Source organism: Ambystoma mexicanum, chromosome 1p (assembly GCF_040938575.1).
Source record: "Ambystoma mexicanum isolate Mex_15411 chromosome 1p, UKY_AmexF1_1, whole genome shotgun sequence".
Lineage (NCBI taxonomy): Eukaryota > Metazoa > Chordata > Amphibia > Caudata > Ambystomatidae > Ambystoma > Ambystoma mexicanum.
In genome coordinates this window covers 1,327,686,945-1,327,709,240 of record NC_090921.1, presented here as the reverse complement: position 1 = coordinate 1,327,709,240, position 22,296 = coordinate 1,327,686,945, and the positions used below count along the sequence as shown (strand labels likewise).

The following is a 22,296-nucleotide window of genomic DNA, read 5'->3' as shown; positions in this document are numbered from 1 at the left end:
TACGGCATTCAGAAAGTGAAATACTTCATTGTTTTTGTGGACCGCTACTATTTCCAAGGTCTGTTGGAGTGCTGCGGCGTTCCTAGTGTCTCTCGACACTTACTGTGTCTCTGCAACTCCGTTCGGTGGCTCCCCCCCCCCCCCAGAGGAAAAACCAACTCGCCAGTCCGCCGGGTGCTCCACTCAGCACACGCCGACCTTCGTGCTTGGCTCTGCCTCTGTTCCACCTTTTATACTCTCCTCTACTACTAACAGGTTGCAGGTGAAACAAAGTACACTCAATTGCCTGACCCTGCTTAAGCTTACTAGTGTGACATGCCTGATCTACATTGCTACATGTCTCCAGACCACTCTTCTTCATTCCAGTACCAGAGTGGTGTTTATAATAGGAAATCTGCACTACTCCTAGTTGCCTTTTCTACTTCTCAGTACTTAAGGGAAAATTACAGGAGAGGGTGGGATGAGATTGGCAATAGCTCATCAAGGCTAAGAGAAGGGAGAGTAGGTCAGTTTCAGGAAAGGGGGATACCATGTCTCGCCTTCAGGTACCCATTCTCCAATCCCCAAGACGCTTCCACTCAGGTGATCCTCCCTCGCTTATCCACCCCCAGGGTTGGGATCCAAAAGTGATGGTCCTTCCCTGGCCACCTGAACAGAAGATGCCCAGGGAATAGATGTGAGAGTACCTTCAGGTTTCTCACATAACCTAGGGAACTTTTGGCAGACACTGGTAATCCAATATAGAGGGCATTCTGAATCCATCATGACAATGTTCTGAGATGAATCTGGCGATATCCTCACTACTTTCCCTGAGGCAACTTCCTTCTATGTGGCCAGGGGACGGCAGCCGCTACCTGAGCCTAACCCTGGGGGGTGGCTATATGAGGGGAGGACCACCTGGGGGGAGATATACCTCAGGGAAATTGTGAGGTATGGTTAGAGGAAACCACATACACCCCTTTTCCTTTTAGGGATGTTCCCTCAATTCCCAAAACTCTAATGGAATAATGGCATATCTCTTCCCAACCTCTTAGTAAAACTGCTTTTGTTTCCCACTAAAATCTGAGTAGAAACCAACACCGACACAAGGAATAAAGGCAGAGTAATGATGATTACTGGGACCCAGTATCAAGTGCAATGGTCTAGTTTTTGGAGAAGAAATAACTGAGCTGGGAAATACAGCCCAAATTCAGCTGAAGGAGGTCAAGGCAGTCACAGGAAGGAGGAGGAGCGGAGAGAGCTGCAGATGCGGGCTTGCCTGCCGGTCGGCAAAGCTTCTGAATATCATGCAGAGGCAATACGTATTGTGGCAAACGGCAGAGAAGTCGACATGACCTCAGGAAAGATGTGCTGTCGGTTTAGGGAGGATGCGCTGTCGGCTTACCACAGAGAAGGAAACCACTGCGGGAATCACACACCGAAGAAGCAAGTACGGCAGCAAGAGTTCTCTTGTCCGGGCGCGCACTGAGCCAATTCAGCAGAGCCAACGAAGAAGGAACAATGCCAAAGGCAACGGTAAACCCAGGGAAAGTAAAAGGGTTACCAACATACCGATACCATTATTTAGTGGCGAACCAAAAGGAAAGTAATGAGAAGCAAGGGAAGCCTGTAGCTATTCAAGAATGCAATATAGATAAATGGGAAAGCAGATGGTGAAGAAAACTAAGCCACTTCATGAAGAAAATGCAAGAAAGCAATTGGGAATCCAGTAAACAGATGAAAGTATTTATCAAGCAAAATGTAAATGGAGAAATAAAGTCATACATGAAGGAATAGGTAGTTGTGTAATAGTCCTGGCAGAGGAGTATACCAGGTGAAGATACGCGTTTCAGTTACAAGGTTCTGGCATAAAAGTACACCAGGTAAAGTTAAGTTAAAGTGTTTCCTATATAAAGTACTGGCAGGAGAGTATACCAGGTGAAGACAAGAGTGTATAAACTGTTAAAAGGAAAAGCAATATATGAACTGTGAAGTGATAAAGAAACACAATAACATTTTGAAGTGTTTACAAAGTGCTGAAAAGAAATGAAAGACCGTGAGAAGAAAGATGTCTTTGGAACTAGAAGTAAAGAGAAACCTTGAGGAAGGGAACAAGTCCCTAAAGCTACTTGAACTCTCTGAGGGGAGAGAAAAGTCCTCTTGGAAATTTGGTGGTTCTTTATGAAATTGGATGTTGAATGCAAATAACCAGGAAAGAAGGTTATTTCTAGTAACTGTGAAGAAAACCTTCCATGCTGGTGAAAGAGTCTGCCGATTCCCAAGGCTGGTGCACTGCTACTGTCGCTTTAAGGACTATACAAAAGCTGACCTGTGGCGTGGAGCGCTAGTGCGGAGTTCAGCAACGAGTTCAGTCGCTCGTCAGTCGACCGGATGGAAGGCGGCAGAAGGCGCTTGGATAGAAGAGGGTCGTAACTTGAGAAGTGCCAAATTGCGGGGGCAGGGCAAGCTTGTTTCCTCGATACAACATCCTGGAGTGAGCACCACATAAAGGTCAAAGTTGCAGACTGCCAGTAAGCACAAGCTGAAGGTTGCTTCTGCTAATATTTCTTTGATGCCAAACACTGATCGTACGGCCTGAACTATATACTGCCGATTACTGAGGTCGTATCCCACTCAGTGAACTTTGTGGGCCTATCTTTGGTTGCAACAATGGCTTCCAGCTCACCTATTCCCCACTGTATTTCGGCCCGCCCTGTGGTTTTGGTCGTAAGTGAGAACACACAAAAACATCATGCAGAGGGGGAACCACTGTCCTCGCCCATGTTAAACCTGAATTTAACACCATCAACACCTTTAGTAACCCATTATGTGGATTCAGATGAAACACAGGACGTTTCGATCAAAAATCCAAGGTCTGGTGTCAACATTAGCAAAGAATCCTTGGCTAATAACTTTGGGTTTAATCTGCTTAGCGTGGTGTTTGCAACGTCTTTGGAGATGGACGTCCAGTCTCAGACTGGTGATTTAAAAGACCGAAGAGACCCAATTACCTGCACTGAATCAACTTCCCATTTATCAAAAGCAAGTTTTTGCCCAAGTGCATAACACTGAGCGTTCAAGAGACTTGCCTGTAGCCCCTCGACAGCAGACCTCCTTACCATCAGGTGAATTGATGTGTGTAGAGATCTTAGATGCTGTGGGTCTGGATTGCTCTTTGTATGAATCAATCGGAATCAGAGCTCCCTCTGGCGACACATTTAACAGAGCTTCTGGGCGTATATCTAACACTGTTGTCAATTCAAAGGCCACCCTGAATGTGAGCGAGGTGGTCTGGGCTGGCAATGTTTCCACCCGTGGGCACATCGCATTAGTGTCGGAAGCTAAAACTGTAATTACCACAGGGCAAACACCAACAAAACAACTTTTTATCAACCTAAGTTAAAAATGACAAGGAAAGGTTTCCTACATGATGGAGCAGGTGAAATGTTGGATTCGGAAATACAGCAAGGTGCGGGGGATGACTATGTTTTTCCACCAACACCTAAGATCCTTAATCCTACAAGGAGGCTGTCAATGGGGTTAAAAGACCCCCATCAACAGGCCAGATAAATCAACTTTCGACGGAGCAGATTCAGAGGCACCACAGTATGCACTATTTAACCTAGAGAAACCGGTTGATAGATCAAGATTCAGACTTGTCTGACCCCATAGTAGCGGGGCCTCTGTCCACCAAATCTAAGGGGCCAGACAGTGTCAACATCAAGACTATTGCCAACAGGAAACCTTCTGCCGCGCCACCCTCAGTGCACAAGGAAATGGCAGTGTGTGCCAGCTGAGAGAGTGTACACGATCAACAAAAACCCAGGGAATGGGAAAAGGAGACCCCAGTGCCAGCTGAAAACAGGGGAGGGGAACTAACCAAAGCGCCCACAAAGGGAGAATGGTGGGGCCAGCCCGACAAGAACCCAGTTCCCCCTGTACCCAGAGAAAAAGAGCCGCCCGACCCCTTAATGAGAGAGTGGTGGGGACAGCCTGTGAAGAAGCTGGTTACCGCTGTACTCCGTGAAGCGGAAGAGCCACGGGACAACTATACTGAACCCGAACAGATGCCTCGCTATCAGATAGCAGTTCAGCGGCTGTGGCTGTTCGGTCCAACATGCGGATACGCAGACCCCGGCCATAATGACATAGCGGCGGGCAGCCTGCGGCCAACAGGGGCCCGCAGGGCAGACCCGGAACAACATGAGGGAAGGAGGAGGGATGAACCTCCGTGCTGCTACAAAGCCACGATTCTGCGGCCAGACTACGGGTGTTTACAACCTGGCCGCGGGAAGGCGGAAAGTGAACCGCTACACAGAGACACGGCCCACGTGTCAACAAACTGTAACAAGCAACGATATCATAACCTGCACAATTTCCCACACGAACCACAGAGACATAACCCGCCCCTCTTACCACACTACGCTTACCTGGGCATTTGGAATGAATCCAGGGGAACAGAGGTAGGAGGACCGTTTGAAGAACACCTGACGCCATGTTTTCAGAGAAAAGGGGGCGGGCCTGGGAGGGCTCTTATAGACTGGGGGAGGAAGTAGAACCTGATTGGCCAGTTGAAAGCTGCCTATATAAGCAACCAGTAGGGTTGAGAAGGTGTGTTCACTCTTGCTCTCATTGCAGAACAGACCAGACGAGGAGACAGGAGCTACAGGGAGCACCTGGGCGTATGAAGACTAGGAGGAAAAGACTTGCCAGAGGTCCGTACATTGTGCCCTACAAGGAAGCAGAAGAAAACATTACTCCACAAGAAGGAAGAAAGGGAAGACTTCTTGAAGAAAAGACTTTGTGTGGTTTACAATCCTATCAACCTTATTAAGTCTGAAGACCAGATTTTTATTTCAATTTACAACCGCTTGACTGTCTCATTGTCACAAAGTTAATTAGAGAGACCCTCACGTTCCGACTCCGAGAGGCCGGTCTCAGTGTCAGAAGGGGTTGGGAAAGGCCGAGCCCCAGAAAAAAAGAAAAAGGGTTGCCTCACAGGTGATCAATGACTCTCGGGAGCCTTCCTTGCAAACTTCCAGAAATGATCTATTGCCCCGTCCGCCTCAAGAAACTTTGAACTCTTCAGCCAGTTCGGAATCTTCTACAAAGCCCTCAATGTGTGGCAGAGGCAGTGAAAGAGCTAGAATATCTCTAACTCGGCCCTCAGTTCAGTCAGCCATGCCAGACTTATTAACTATCATGTCCTCAATAACTATTGCCCTGGCACCATTTACTAAGCTATTGGCGCTTAACGATACTTTGAAAGACCACATTGATGGCCATGGTCCACTTACAATTACTGTTCATGGAGGGATTTGCAACAGCCTCAGAATCTCGAAATCCTAGGCCAATAACAACTCAGGAAAGAGTTGATGTACCGCCAGCATCAGGGGAGAAGGTGGCAGCGGCCACACCGGACCAGCATGTGCAGACATGTCTGGTTAGTAACTCCTCTCACAAGTCCGAACCCCAAGAAACTGACCTTCTGCCGAATTCTAACATGGAATCAGATGATCGCCCTGAAAGAGAGGCCTTGGGGTCGCAATATCACTTGGCGACGGATATATCCTTGAGGATTCCGATGTTCACATTCAAACACAAGCAAAACAAGACTATGTAATACAAACAAGGAATACCCCATATTTGGCTAGAAGAAGAAAGATCAACTACTGTTAAATCAACATCACAGAAATGTTATTGCTATGGCAAATCTAGGGATTACCGAAATTACTTAAGAGACGTCCTTGTTTCTCAGGATCATGGCGGAGAGAAAAATAGAATACAAGTGGTCAATGGTACCCACCTTTTGCTGATTGTCAGTGATCCAGATTGTTTCATGGGATCAGAAAGAGTGGAATAAGAACATTTCAGGGGATTTAATTCACCTTTCAGTATATTCAATTGAAGAGGCAGAATCCCAATTGGAACCCTGCCATAGTCTGCCAGTGACCAGAGTGAACCTGAGCCAATGTTTAACTACTGATGTGGGTTCAAATACTATGGGGGCTGAAGGCTCTGCCAAATTGCTAACATTGGATGAAAAAAGGTGCAGGGCTGTTGAAAAACATCAATGCACAGGGTAGTATGTGGGGAATGACCAACTATCCAACAAGGAGTAAAGGTCAACCCTATCCAGCCCTGACTCAGTGGAGGGGGGAGATGGGTATTAGACAGGCCCCAATAACTCCTGCACCAAGATCAGCCATATCAATGCTGAAGCTCTCAGGGCAATGCCTGTGTTTCTAATAAAATCCCTGAGACCAGTCCACTAACGGGACAGCACTAGAGGGACAGAGTCCGCGGAAGGGGTCGAGTAGGCCCTCGAACCACCCAGGCAAAGAGAGGAAAAGTGTCCTCTCAGTGAAGTTGGAAAGAATAGTGGACAGAGAGGATGACTTGATATTGAATCGGAAGAGTGTAACGTACCTGCTACAATCTATCCCAAATCTTTGTCGGATTGTGTCTAGTGACTTAAGGATCATCAAATTTATTGATGAGTTATGCACAGATAGTGTTTACCTTCACACGACTTCCCCGGTTGTGAAAGGAATGCTGCTAGAAGCAGAAGAAAGCTTGCAAATGCTGGGCTTTGATTTGACAGTTTTGAAAGAAACTGCTGAAAAATGTTTACTCGACTATGGAAACAGGGAATCAAGATCCAAAAATAAGTGCCAAACTGAGCAAGGCATCAAAGCTAAGGGCGAAGCACACATGGATAATGCCCTGCGCAAGCTTATCAAAAGAGTTAATTCACAAGACCCACCGGTAACAAAGTGAGCACCCCAGGGCCCAGGAAGATCTAACTTTAACATCTTAGTACATACTAATAACAATGGCTGACTAACAAGAGAGGTAAAGTTGGTGCTCGAGGATGACACTAGTAGCTTGGAAAAAATTTCTGGTTATCAGGAGCATTGGCTTGCAGCAAAAGATCCTAGCTTCACAAGATGGCCCACCCTCAACAACTAAGGATGGCATTGTGGAACACAAGAGGGTTTGGGCAACTGACGACCAAAAGTGATGTAAACTTGGGCGATTACGATCTGTTGTGCTTTCAGGAGACTTGGCTGTGCCAGAAACCTTGTTTGGACGGCTACTCTGTAATTATTAGTCCTGCGACAAAGGGCCATAAAGAAAGACCAACATTAGGGCTCTTAACTGCAATCAAGTCGGTGAGTGGGCTTAGCCTGATCAAAGTGACATTTGACAATCTCTTTGCCCAGGAGATTATAACGGACTGGTCCACACCTGCAGGAGAGCACAACCAGGCGGGTGTTTGTCGTATGGCGATTATAAATCTCTATTGGAACCCAAGGGTTTTGTCGAATTAAGTCTTCTTGGATTTGGTGGGCTCTCTGATGGACGACACATAGACAAATTATGATGTCTGTAAAATCATTTTGTGTGGCGATTTGAATGCTAGGTGCTTGATTAGGGATGCTACGTCAAAAGACTCCTTACAGCCAAGTTCCTCTGTGACAAGAGGCGTGGCCTGGCTATCTCTCATGGCCTCTAGGGACATGCACATGTTGAATTGTCAAATGCTGGAGGATATGCCCCCTCGAGCGACCTGATCAAGAGATGGCCAAGCAGCGCTTATAGACTACATATTTGTTTCCCGGGGCCTCCTACCATTTTTGTTTCATCATTTAAAGTCGTGAAAACAATCCACAGCAACCACAATCTGCTGGCAATGCCTTGGACTTCAGAAGCTAACTTTGACAAGGCAGGAATGGCGGGCCCAGTCATTGAATGCAATGGAGGGACAAGATTGAGAATATCAAGGGCTTCGTTTGATCTCTTGTCTGCCCAATTTTTGCATGGCCTACCTTCAGAAGGTATGACAGAAGGGCGGGCTCGGTAGATTATACGCCCCTACTGAAATGCTTCCACACAAAGTTTTGGGGAAAGCCCCGGGAAGGAAGAAACGTTTCGCATTTCTATGACAAGAGGATAGAAATTAGGCGGATACTGCGAAGAGCCAAGTATTCAAATCGAGTGGACGTCCTCCTCCGAGCCAAGGTGGGAACCAAGCATTCTAAGAACTGGCTGCAAGCTCACTGGCTAAAAATATATCAGCATGATTCAGGAAATATGCTGAAAATAATCTGTGGAAGGAGAGCCAGCTAACTCTGGTCTCTGATAAAAAAAAAATGTTTGTGGAATGCAGCTTTAACACAGAACAACAGCTTTTCGGAGGAAGCTTGTGTAGCTCACTTCCAGGGCTTTATGATGAGAAGAGGGAATCTGATCCCCCGGAAATGAGTGAGGAGATTACACCCTGGGATGTTTCTTATGGCGTCAAGGACATAATGGAGAAAATGATAAGTTGAACGTCTCTCGTGCTCCCGGACCTGACGCCCTCACCAACATGATGTTAAAACTAGATACGGAACACTGGGCTGTTTTCATTCATCTTTTGTTCAAGGGAATTGTCCAGAATCGTTGTCTCCCAGAGTCTTGGAGGAAAGCTATTTTGGTTCCAATATTCAAGAAGGGCATTAGGGAGGATCCTAAATATTACCACACTGTTACCCTCCTTGATGTGATCGGTAAGATCTTTGGCTCAATGCTCCAGATGAGACTAAATGGTCTGGTCGAGAAGGACCTAATGACCCCTTCCAAACTGTATTTGTTCGTGGGATTGGAACAGGGGTGAACATCCTGATCCTAAACATCCAGAAGGGAAGGGTTTGGGATGACAAACCAAGGATTTTTTTGGCATTCGTAGACCTCGTTCAGGCTTTCGACCAGGTGGGCCGATCACAATTATGTAACAAAATGCTGAATTGGAACTGCCCGAGGTCTCTCCTAGAACCCCTGGTCTTGCTGCATTCAAACACCAGCATGAGTGTAAGACTAAACAACAGCGGCCACCTGTCACAGGAGATAAAATCACCAGGAGGCTTAAAATAAGGATGCCCGTTGGCACTGGCCGTTTTCAACCTTTTTTGGCTGAAGGAGATCTAACTTTGGACACTGCAGGACATTTTCCTCAGAGTGTAGGTGGGGTTCATCCAAGGCACCTTCTCTATGGAGACGACTTGGTATTAATAGACCAAACGGCTGTTGGGTTGCAGTGGCAGCCAGATAAACTGAGGGTTTACATGGAGGGAAGCGATCTTCAGGTAACTACTGGAAAGACGAAGATCCTAGTGCTGGATAAAACGAAAAAGCTGTAATCGAAATTTATGTGGCATTTGGGGCCAACACAAATCAAACTGGTAACATCATTCAAGTACCTGAGAGTATTGATCAACAGTAGCAGTGCCGAAACTCCAACGTAGGTATCTGTCAGGGATAGCACTCTGTCAAGAGTGGCACAGGGCCCCAGATAGAGTTTGGGTGGCTGTGCTGATGTAAGGTGACAGATAAGCGCACACACACAGTAGGAAGCTCAACAAGAAAGAAGAGTAGGCAACTGCAGCAGGAAATACAAAGGTACAAACAAACTGGATTCCCTCTTGGGGTGTATGCAGAAATGGGAAAGAGTGTTCCACGGACCTTAGGAAACTCCAGCCTTCTGCACAGATTGCTATTACAGAGGCCCACGCTGTATGCTCATAGCTGGGAACAACAGCTTTGGGTGTCTGTTACACTGAAAACGAGACAAGGGAAGGGGCAGAGGAGCCCAGAGGACAAGGGCTGTGGCAGCGGAGGGAAGCAGACTGCAAGGCAGGGAGCCCAGAGGACAAGGGCTGTAGGCAGCGGAGGGAAGCAGACTGCAAGGCAGGGAGCCCAGAGGACAAGGGCTGTAGGCAGCGGAGTGAAGCAGGCTGCAAGGCAGGTAGCCCAGAGGACAAGGGCTGTAGGCAGCGGAGGGAAGCAGACTGCAAGGCAGGGAGCCCAGAGGACAAGGGCTGTAGGCAGCGGAGGGAAGCAGACTGCAAGGCAGGGAGCCCAGAGGACAAGGGCTGTAGGCAGCGGAGGGAAGCAGGCTGCGAGGCAGGGAGCCCGGAAAGGGCACTGGATCAAAAGCAGGATAACGCAGGAACAGCATACAAATCGTGGCTCAAGGCAAAAAAAAAGGTGCTGGGAGACTCTTGATGCAAGAGACTGAGCTCCTGCAGGCAGCTGCTTAAATACCACCCTGCCCTGTACTGAGGCAGGCTAATTGGCAGCACCTGGAGCAGCACACCTGAATACAATCTGCTTCCTCCCCCTCTAGTCCTGAGATGGTGGAAGCAGCACTGACCGCTAGGGCTTCTGGGGATTGTGGTTCCAATTCTGACGAATGGGATTGGCCAGGAATTGATAGCTGTAGCAAGGTGCATTGTGGTACATGTAGTTAGTTGAGTTAAATAAGAAAGCACCAAAGTCACGCAAATGGGAATTAAGGAACAAAGTGTGAATAGGGGTTGTTCCAAAAGTATTCTGAAGATAAATGAATAACAAATAGTCCACGATGGTTGCCAATGTGTGCGCCCATGGCGCAGGCATGACAGTATCCTTGCACCAAAAAGCAAAAACATTGGCCAGCCAAACCAACTTTTTAAATATAAAATGTGGTCGCTTCTCACTGGTCCCGGTCCTAGACTTTTATAAGATGAAAGCCGTCCCAATTTTGACATCTGGTTCAGAAGCCATCTTGTCGATCCCCAGTAAAGTATGGCGAATGTTGGAAGGCATCTACTGGAGGAGAGTCTTGAGAATCTCGATTTCAAGATGAAAGCCCTGGCCGAAATGTCGGAGGACATCAGACCGAATAGCAAACTCCTAGAACAGCTAGCATGGGTTTCCCAAAACTTGGAGTTATAAGCAGAGGACCTACAAAAACAATCAAGGCGCTCCAACATCAGAATAAAGGGACTCAGTGAGATGGTAGGCGAAAAACAGAACTAAAGGGAGTGGTGCAGCAATGCTTTGGGGACCTGCTGCTACATAAAGCGCCTGAGGATGTAGGGATCGATCGGATCCACAGAGTGAGTCCTAGGAGAGCAGAAGCAGGAGTAAGACCAAGAGATGTCCTAGTGGCCCTAACATTTTATGGACAAAAATTGAGCATATTAAGAGCAACAAGGACTCAAACAGGTTTCACTATAAATGGGTTTGGTGTCCAACTATACCAGGACCTCGTGCGGTCAACGCTCCAGAAGCGCAGGAACATGAGCCCGGTCACGAGGGCGCTCAAAACCAAACAAATCCCCTACAAGTGGACCTTCCCCTTCAGCTTACTGTCCACCCTGGAAGGCATACAGCATCGAATCATGACCTGTGAGGAGGGCATATCACTGCTACATCTGGAGGAGGAAGGAGCTGAACCAGAGCAGCGTACAGGATGACACCCCCTCCCCCGAGAGGGCTGAGACAAATGGGACTGGAGGAAAGTGCTGGGGAAATCAGGGGGCAGGAGAGTGCGCTTAAAGGGGCCGAGGCCTTGAGATGGTTCAGTGTCAAGACAACACCAGACCCAGCCAGGGAGATTAGAGGACCAAAGTGATGACAGAGGCAATTATTGGCAAGCATGGGGATGGGAGGGGGAGGTAAAGGAGGGAGGGGAGCGATAATATATAGAAGGCCCGGGTGGAGACGAGTGGGGAAGAGATCTTGGATCACGGTGGGAGGTACGGAGAACCTCAGGGTGAGGAGTAACCTAGGTATAAACACGAATCAGGGCCGGGGGTCCGCTTCAGCTGGGTTGTCTTGAACCCCCCATTCAAACCTAGAGAAGACCGGGGGGGGGACCAGTTGGGGTAGGGGGTGAGGATGGGGTGAGAGGAGTGTTGAGGGGAACGGGGTCTGCCCACACCAGGGAAGAAGGGGACTCAACAACTCAAGGAGTGAGAGAGGGGAACATGGGGAACCGATCTTATTAGGAGATGGCACTTAGGATCTTGTCACACAATGTGAGTGGCCTAAATACTTTCAAGCGAAGCGTAAGAAAGTGGAAATGCAGATTAGACGTGGCCAAGCCAACGTAGTGTTGCTGCAGGAAACACAAGTAATGAGAGGGGATAGAGCCATTGTTAGGTTTAGACAATTTGCACAACTACATCAGGCTAATGCTCAGGGGAAGACAGCTGGGATGCTAATAGGGCTAACGGATTCACTTAAAGCGCAGATATTTTGAACCCAAGCAGACACACAGGGGAAATACATATTCCTACAGATATGAATGGGCTTTAGAACGAGGACTCTGGCGACAGACAGCGTGCCAAATGTCGGACAGGATGGATTTCTGAGCGAAATAGCGGCCAAGTTAGAAAAATTTGCAGTTGGTGCGATAATTAGAACAGGGGATTTTAATACAGCACGCGAAAGAAAGAGGTACAGGGGCCAGGCAGAGTGGACCAGCCCCCACCAGGGCGCTACGGAACCGTTTCGAAGGCTTTGCCCTCAGGGAAGTTTGGCGCATTAAAAGGGCAGACGAGAGGGTTATACTCCCTCGGTCATTTAACCCTATGCAGAATAGACAATGTGTGGGTCTTGGCTACATTAGTGGGAATGATAGAGGACATAGTACTTGGGGCGTTAGCGATATTGGACCACATGCCCATGATGGTGACCTTGGGAGGGTGGACGCCATGCAGGGGCTTATGGTCGTGGACCTTTCCTCAAAATATCTTGCAAGATGTGATAATGGCATTAGAAGTAGGCAATAAAATAGATGAGTACTTTGAAATGAATGGCCAACAGGAGATCTCACAAGAGAGCCTCTGGGAAGCCTTTAAGGCGGTACTGAAGTGACAGTTTATAACACTCAGGGCCCAGAAAATGAAGCAGAGAGAGGCAACGGAAAAAGAGCTTGAGACCCAGGTGTGTGAGGTAGCGCAGGCCATGGTCTGGTCCACAGGGATAAACCGCAGGGCGCAGTACAAAATACTAAAAGAACTGAGAAAACAATTAGATCTATTGCGAACAGGGAGGGCGGCGAGAGCTCTGCTAGGGACGAGACAGAAGCACTATATTGAAGCCAATAGAGCGGATAGGCTATTACCTAGAGAGGTAAGAGAAGAAGGAAGCCAACCAAACCATCAAGCGCATTGGACTCATGGGTGGAATGACGGTTACAGACTTGGAGGCTATAACGGGGACCTTTGCAGAATTCTATAGCACCTTATATACATCAGACAGCCCAGACTTAGGATTGGTCGAACAATATATACGACAAGCACCCCTGTCTAGGATATCACTCATAGATAGGGAGCATCTAGAGGAAGACATAAGGGAGGAAGAGGTTGAGGCAGCAATTAAGGCCCTGCCTAAGAATAAAGCCCAGGGCCCGGATGGATACACAGCAAGTTTCTATAAGAAATATAGCCGAAAACTCTGCCTTAAACCCACAGCCTTTTTTAACACGGTGGGGCGGAAGGGATGCGTGATGCAAACGATGGTGGAAGCAAAAATCGTGGTTTTCAGGAAACTGAACAAGGACCCGACTAAGTGTAGGTCATACCGGCCCATTGCTTTATTGAATATTGATGCAAAATGATATACTGGCATCCTCACGGTGAGACTAAACCCTGTACTGCTGACCCTAATTGGGTCAGACCAGTCATATTTCATTAAGAGGCGACAGGCGTAGGACAACACAAGGCGTACACTTAGTAGAAAAAGTTGCCATACAACAGATTCCCGCAGCGCTGGTCTTTCTCGACGCCAAGAAGGCATTTGACAGAGTAGAATGGCCGTTCCTTTTTACAACTATGGAACACATGGGGCTAAGTCAAAAATGTCTACGAATGTTCAAGGCAACTTATAAAACCCCCCTGATGTGCCTTTCAAACAAAGCACTAATATCCCAGAGCATTAGCATCACGAGGGGCACCAGACCAGGCTGCCCTCGCCCCCCACTTTTATACACAATATTTTTGGAACCACTGCTAGCTTCAATCTGACAGAACCCACTCAACCAGGTCATACCATTCGCAGGAGAGGCTCACAAAATAGCGGCATTCGCTGACGATATGATGCTAACCATAACACATGTAGAAACTTCGATACCAGCCTTAATTAGGGAACTCGCCAAGGTGGAACAAGTGGCGGGTCTTAAAATGAACATGTCCAAATCAGAATTGCTTATCCTGGGGCTCTCAGAGGCACAACAGGCTTATCTGCCTAGGTACCCCTCTTTTGCAGTCGCTGCTGAGAGTATAAAGTAGTTGGGGGTAAACATAGCTAGCTCGATATCCAAGCTATATGGAAAGAATTATCCTGCCATGTTAGCCCAGGTTCAGCTAGATCTGGGGAAATGGTTGCCCTTACAAATCTAATGGCTGGGTAGGATCGGCACGATAAAGATGGTAACACTCCCTAAGTTGCTGTAATATTTTCAAGCGCGTCCCATCAAGATCCTGCAGACTTTCTTTAAAGACCTCTGTAGGATGGTGTTGCGCTTCATTTGGCAAAATAAACAACCTAGATGGTCCTAGAAACCTTGATGGCACCCAAACATAAGGGGGGGAGCAGGCCTCCTGAACTTCTACAAATACTATGAAGCAGCCCAATTGAGGGTATTCAGGGAATGGCTCTCGGGGGACACAACAAAACCATGGGCAAGAATGGACAGAGCTGTAGCGGGCACACAACTAGACTGGATCATATGGCTACATAGGCGGGATAGACCCCAGAAATACTTGTTTTAGCCAAGTCATGGCCGATGGCCTGTGATATCTGAGACCACATGGGGTATATCATCACACCCGGCCCCCTTCACACTGCTGTTCGGAAACCCCCGATTCTCCCTGGGGATGGAGCAGAGCTCCTTCAACCAGTGGCATAAGGTGGGATGCACAAAAGTCAGAGACATGATGACGGGTGAAGGCATAAGATCTTTTGAAGATTGCAAGAAACAATTAGGATTGACTGATTAAGATAGACTGGGGTATTTTCAAGTCTGACACTGGCTGATGCATCAGGAAATGATGGGGGCAGCCTCCATGGAGAGGACACAGTTTGAAAAGTGTATCACTACTCACACAAGGGAAAAGCAAAAGGTTTCAAAGTTGTATGCGATTCTAATCGACATTGGAACAAATAAATCATGGGGGTACATGAAGAAGTCAGAAGTAACCATGGGGAGGAGATCCTGAGGAACCACTGGGAAAATCTGTGGGGAAATATACCAAAATTAACCAGATCTATTCAGCTCAGGGAGACATGGTATAAGATTATGGTTCAATGACATTACACTCCAGAAAGAGTACACAGGATGTATCCTAAAGTCTTGCAGGAGTGTTTATACTGCTGAATTGTCCGGGGCTGATGGGATTCTGGAATGAGGTAGGGGCCCGAATACAGTCAATGATCCCTTGTCCCTGATCTCTCACCCCCAAGGAATGGCTGTGTGTCTTATTTGACCCAGTATTTGTGCTTCACCCTAAACCCCACAAGAAAGCCTTTATGGTAATGCTCATAGCGGCATTGTCAGTAGTGGCCAAACGATGGAAACAGAAAGAACCCCCAACACTGGTAGAATGGATTCACAAGCTATGGGGGGATACAGGCAATGGAATGGATCACCTCTGGAATACCTCAAAGGGGACTATATGCAACAGAATAGGACAAAATGGCAGAGGGCAAAAAGTCAGAGGCCCAAAAGTCTGACCCCTATTTCTTCGCAGATATATATGTGGGGGGTAAGGTTAATAAAAATGTATAGGGGTATGGTGGGGTGGGGGGGGTCTCCCCCACATATATATTTGCGAACAAATGGAAAAAAAAAATAGTCGGACTTTAGCATTCGGTCATTTCACGCAGATCGTTTGCAACAATGGGATCCACAGAATATACGCACACTGGACCTAATGTGAAAGAAGAGCGGCTTCCTTGGGGAGGCGAGGACTCACTTGCTCTAGAAGAAGGAAAGGTGCAGTGGGAAAGGAGAGGGGGGAAGGGTTGTTATCAGAGAAATGCCAATAAAAACTTTTTTTAAAAAAATAAATGGTGTGCGTTCAAAGTAAGAGTAAGTGACAATCACATGAAAATGTAAAAAGGTCTCTCTAAATTGTAAACAAACACTTGGAAGGAATGGCATTCAGTTTAGGGGAACTATGGTAGAAATATCCTATTTTACGTATTTTACTCTACCCTTTCAGCCCACAGTTTACTTTCCAGTCTGTTTTTTCATGAATTTGGGCATGTTTAAAAGGATGATTTTTACATTCCTATTTGGTATTTTGCTCGTTTTTTTTACAGTTCCATGTAAGACAGTCTCACTAAAAACGTCTTTAGTAGTAATAAGAACCTAATTTATTCATTTTTACAAGCTTTTTGTTTGACATTTTCTGCTTGCTGTTGATTCTTCCCCACGTCCCATTTTTCCCCGACTCCAACCCACCACTTCCCTAATGTCTTGACATCAAAGACTCAGGAACAACAGCTCGTACCTTTCCGCCTAAAATGGGCAAAACACTGATTAATCAGCTGCTGTATGCGGATGACTTAATTCTCCTCGACCACACACCAATCGGTTTGCAGCGCCAATTTAACAACCTACAGGAATACATTTCGAGTAACAACTTGGAGATAAACGAGAAAAAAACGAAATTCATGACATTGGCAGCAACAAACAAGAAAAAAGAAAAGATTTTCCTGGGTCTCGAAGGTTTTCCCATAGAAAAGGTGCAAGACTTCAGGTACCTTGGGGTGACGCTAGACAGCTCAAAGCACGAGACGGCCATGCAAGATTCCTTAAGAGACAAAACAAAAAAAACTGGCGGCACGTGGGAAAGCGATTGACAAGAAATGTGGCCGCTTTTCCATAATTCCGGTGATGAACTTCTATAAAATGAAGGTGGTTACAGTTTTGACATACAGAGCGGATGCAATGCAAAACATACCAACAACATTATGGCGGAAACTTGAGGCCCAGTTCTGGAGATTTGTACTCAGTTTACCGAACTCTACTCTACCTCCGTAGTCTCCATTCAACAGGAACTTAGCTTGCTGTCTCTATCTGTCACGGTTAGATGCAACGCATTGATGCTCTTGAGGAAGTGCAGGATGTAAAATGCCTTCAATCTACAACCTGATACATCAAGAAAACCTAGGCACTGGCTGTAAAATGCTCACCCTTTGGAACAGGACGAATCTTGACACGCTGCTCTCAATTGCAAGAGACGAAGAGGAACTGTGTAATAACCCTGTGAAAGTCCTGAAGAGACTTAAGGAACTGGATTGGATAAGGACAGTGGAAGCGGCTGCCAATAACAAACTGACAACCCATCTTCCCAGCAACACAAAGAAACTAAACAAACTTCAATCGTTCATTAAGAAATTTCCGTCCAAACAGGCTTGTGACCTTTTGCTGAGAGCTAGACTTAATTTACTTCCAACAAACGAAATCCTAGCCATTAGAGGTCTGTCTGCCTTCACCCTGTGTCGATTCTGTGACCCTTCTAGCGAGAAAGAGTCTATTCGGCACATGTTCCTTTCTTGCCCTGGCACACGTCGGAAAAGACTTCACTACTTACAGCATACCCTTCCCAACTTTTCATTGAGGGACGAAGAGACTTGTTGGTCTAGAATGATCGCGGGCGACAGAACCTCCTGGTTACTTGCGACTTACAAAATTCTCCAACACGCTAACTGTAATCTGCTTCCATCTAAGTCGCAAACACACGAAGAGCCATGAGAGGCCCTTAAGGTTCAAGCACAAACGTGACAGTGACACTCAGCTACAACCGAACTCCATTCCCTTCTACCTTCGCTTAGTATTCTTTAGGTCAACCTTACTGCCAAAGATGTTTTACTATTATAATTTGATAAACACAACAATCAGATCTGGTTTCAGCTAATGCATCAAGAGGTACATCAAGTTACCACACATTTAGTATATAACATTTAGTATATACTAATATAGTATTGATAGTATTACCTGTGGGCTACGTTTTGGGTGAGAGTGATTTATATTCTACCTCTGTATCGTTTTTACAAAACACTATGTCCAGGTTCTATAGGGAACAATTTAGAGTCCTCAACCAACACATTATATAATGTGCCTTTTCACAAATAATATGGTTAGGTTGGCTTAACTCTCTTGTGCAAGCCGCATCGCATCCTCATACCTGGAGTATTAAGTATGTTGACCAGATTCCAAGGTAGCTGCATTCCATCTATCAAAGACATCTCATTGAGGACCTTTTTCGGAAAACGTGAAATTACAAGGCAGTTTCTTATTAGATGTGACAAAACCCCTTACCTGCCACAATTTAACCCACACTGGACTAACTTCCGGAAACACTGAATGCAGCCAGTATGGTGTCCTGCAGTAACTGGTCAAAAGCTTATAGTGCATCAGTCTGGCCCCCAGCATTCACAGAAATCTTTTTGGCCTGCTCACATGCTCTGTCCACAGTACGTTCAATATAGGTTTGACCAATTCTTCCTCCCATTTTCCTTTGGACCTTAATGGTTCCTTAGATCTAGCACATATTAGCCTATTATAAAGCGCTGTAATCATATGACAGCAACCAGCTGCAGATAGCATGTAATAGTAGATCTTTGGAGAAATTGCTGATCCTCACTCTCAGTTTTGATCGCAGCTGTGCACAACCTCCTGAGGCTGTATAAAATTGTTCACTTTAGCTAAGACCATGTCATGTCAAGTAATAACAATAATAATAATAATAATAATAATGTAGTATTTATATAGCGCTATGAACCCTCAGGTTTCTGAACTCTGATTATTATTACCCACTGTGTGTGGTGCTCTCTCCAGGCAATACATTCCACAGCATGTGCCTTCTGTGGTGAACCGGCCTAGGGGGATATGTTATTTCCACATTTTCTCATAGAAAAGGCGTTGGTCCTGCTGAATATGGGGCAACTTTGAACATTATTTCCAGTGCAACCATGTGTGCCTTATGTTGCAGGCTGATAACAATAATTAAATTAAGAGGAGAGCTCTGTAGGTCTACTGTTGTTGAGTATGGGCGTCAATGCTTTCTTGTATTTCAGAGCTTCATTCTATTCTATGAATGTACAGTGCACCAGGTTCCAGTCTGCCCCGTTCCAGGTGTCAGGAAATGCTTCGTAGGAGCTGGTGTCAAAGAGCCAACACTGATTTCTCAGTGTGAATAAGTAGCTGGTGAATAAGAAGCCAACTACAGCTTTGCAGCAACGTGCAACACTGCCTTCTTTCCATCATTGCATGCAGGGTGAAGTCACCCTGGTCAGCCGCTAGGTACTACGCATATAAATCCGTGAGGCCAAACCGTTTCCTTCCCTCGTCTGCCACCTATTATGTGTCCATGCTGATTCGGGCGACCTAGCCCATTCACAACAACGTGCCAAGCATGCTTCTGCTGGTCAACATTCTTCATGGAAGGGTACACATCACATTTACAATAACATACAGTAATCTACCATTTTAGCTATTAACAATGTCAGCCAAGGCTATCGGAACGGTTATCCAGCTGGTCATTTGTCTGGTGTGTATTGTCCAAAAGAGTTGATATTTGATGGTGCATTTTATCTTGCTCGTTTCAATGTATACCACAACCCCCAGATATTTTGATAGGGTTTTGTCTGGTGCAGTGTCAACCTAATCTCAATGACATATGTAGGGAGGGTCAAGACTGGAAATTTGTTTCGGTGTATCCTCGATCTTGACACTTCCCCCGACTGGTTTACCATACCCAGTGCCATCTGTCACCTATTTAATCCTCCTCGTCATGAAACCTTTCTGCAATATCTGCACGGATTTTGAGGGACAGTGTCGGGGGCATGTTAAAGATATTTGTAGTAAATAGTCTTATTATTTGCCTGTTCATGTAAAGTGAACAATTGCTCATAGATCTCGGGTGAGCCAAATTGGGAGCATTCAACCAGCATTCAAGGCTCGTGTTTGACCCGTAAAGTAACTGCTTTGTTAGTACACTTTAAATTAATCCTACGCTCTAATACGTTGTCATGGCAAACTAAAAATAAAATAGACAAGCATTTGCATGTTAGCGTACCGACATTTACTGTTTTAAAGGCTGAGAGTTGTGGTCACTCCTCGTGGTAATTAAAAAAAATAATAATACAGTTCTTGATCGTAATCTCTTTGAAACTGTTGCAAGAGAGATAAAGCATGTACATTCGTTATTAGCGCTTCTAAAAAGATAGCACCAGCATCTTTTCTACCAATTGTATGAATGCTATATTGCATTTCTCCTTCGTAAAGAACATAAACACAGTGTTACAATTGCATTTTACAATTTTTATCATAACATTAAAACGATTACACAAGGTACATTTCAAGCACAAAATCAAAGGCCCGTTGAAAAAACACAGGAGTTTGGGACAGCCCTGCACTCATTATATAGTACGTACAATTTTCCCCGATATTCAAACAAGCGGAGCTTCTTTTTAATTGCCTCTCAGAGCAGCAAATGAAATTAAGGTAGCAAGTTACCTATGATTGCCGAGTCAATTGCCAGGTATAATTTGCCGCGAGCTTCTCTGCAGCAGAAACTGCTGTTGCTATTCTCGAGGTACCTCCCCTAACTCCCTCCCCTCCTACCATACTTCAGTTAAAGGAAAGTGCAACGATCAAATCGGTAGTACGGGAAACACGGATTATGCGCATCAGGCCCAGAATCAATTCTGGTGGTAGAGGAAGAAAAGGCCGTTAGTTCCTACTGAATAAGTTACAGCAAAGCATTGTTTAAAAACACTTTCTTTTTGTTACTCATTGTTCTTATTTGGTTTTGTGCGATTGCAATGAAGGGAGTAGAATGGAAATAATAAAGCAGGACCTGCACATGCTTGTTAATTTTAAGTCAAAACTTGGAGGCTGCTTTTTTGCATTTGATCGTCTACTGAACTGCCAGCATCGAAGGATTAACTTGAAGCACTGGAAAATAGACCACAACCAACCCAGACATTCCAACAGTGACTTTTCCCATTGGATTGCATTGGGGTTCAATTATTTTAGGCGGGAAAAAGTTAGAAATAGCAACATTTTTGATACAGAAACCGTGAGTCTCCCACCTAAATCGGAAGGTTTGACATGTCAGGTGGCAATAATCCTTGCAACTACCTGACCTGGCTACTTACCGGAAATCCTCATTAGTCCAACTCTTCCACGACTCAGGCCCCCTCGTTACGAGTCTTCCGGTAATGTGCCAGTGATTCCATGGAGCTGGTGGAACAGTTTCCGGCAACCGCAACCACGGAATCACCAGCACATCACAAACTTGCGGGTGTGTAGAGAAGCAGTCAGACATCCTCACTCAAAACCCTGCCGCTATGTTAACTATATGTTGGGAACCAGAGATGACGTCATGAGCAGTCCCAGTAAGAGTGCCAATATCGCAGAAAACATTTGAAGCAAGATACCCATTGAGGAAACCTTACCTAAATGCACGCAGACATAGTATTCTTTTGGATGAAGTGCCAGAAGAAATGCACATTTGAACAGAGAAAAGGAACCTGATGACGTCATAAGAAATAAGAAGCTAACGTATCCAGAGGACAAATGAAGAACAGTAACGTAAATATTCTCTAAGAACTGGAGAACAAATGGTAAAGATAAGCAACATTTCGGGCTCGAGATGCAGATGCTCATGCTCATGCTACAGAGACACTGAAACATATATGTCAGTTTACAAGTGTACAAATGCTGAAATGCAAGTAGGGAAAAGTAATCATAAGGCCGGCTACGTAGTGAATTAGATTGTGGCAACACACCAATGTATATGCATAGGAATGTATAGAATCTGGATGATTCCACAATGCACTTTAGGAGGCTCTTGAACTTTATGAGAAGGGAAAAGTCTTTAAAATGTGTGGCGCAGTTGGAAATTACTGATGGCAAGGCAAATTTCAGAGAAGGTTGGACTGGCTTAGAACCAAGTAGATAAGGCCACGGTGGAATGGATGCCTGTCAAAAAGGGCACAATAAATGTGAGAAAGGAAAACACTTCTGTTTGAAACAATATGAAAAAATACTGAAAGCTTCTAAAGTTTAAAAGGACAAGCCTCCTCTTTAATATGTAGATTTCCTACTTGTGATGAGCATAGTGAATCATTAATGCATTTAGTACTTGAATGTCCGCATTTTAAAATGCAAAGAACTTAATTGCTGATTAGATTCACTAACTCTGACTGGGCGGATGCATTAGAATCATTGTAGATGCGAATGATGTGGGGGGAGTACAAACCGCTTATCTTTGCTTTGGTAGATTCTTGCGAATAATAGAAGCTGAACTTGTACTGTCATCAGAATGATCATAGAATCTTTGATATTGCTGTTTCTGAGCATTGTAATAGCATGTCTGACATAGATTTTAGGAATCCCTCAAAAGATCTTTTTTGTAAATATCTTAGCTGTATCTATTTCCCTAAATATGAGGGAACCGATATAAGATCCATTTCCACAAGTGC

The 22,296-nt window shown here is 45.6% G+C and overlaps 1 protein-coding gene across 1 annotated transcript in view; it reads right to left on the bottom strand.

Annotated features, from left to right (window-relative positions):
- The window catches only part of LOC138453678 (zinc finger protein 595-like), an 87,043-nt gene extending 66,613 nt beyond the window's left edge, over positions 1–20,430 (bottom strand). Inside the window, exon 1 of the mRNA XM_069606736.1 lies at positions 20,324–20,430. The gene's annotated coding sequence lies outside the window, so the exon portion shown is untranslated. The remainder of the gene's footprint in view (positions 1–20,323) is intronic.
- Between the last annotated feature and the right edge of the window lie 1,866 nt (positions 20,431–22,296).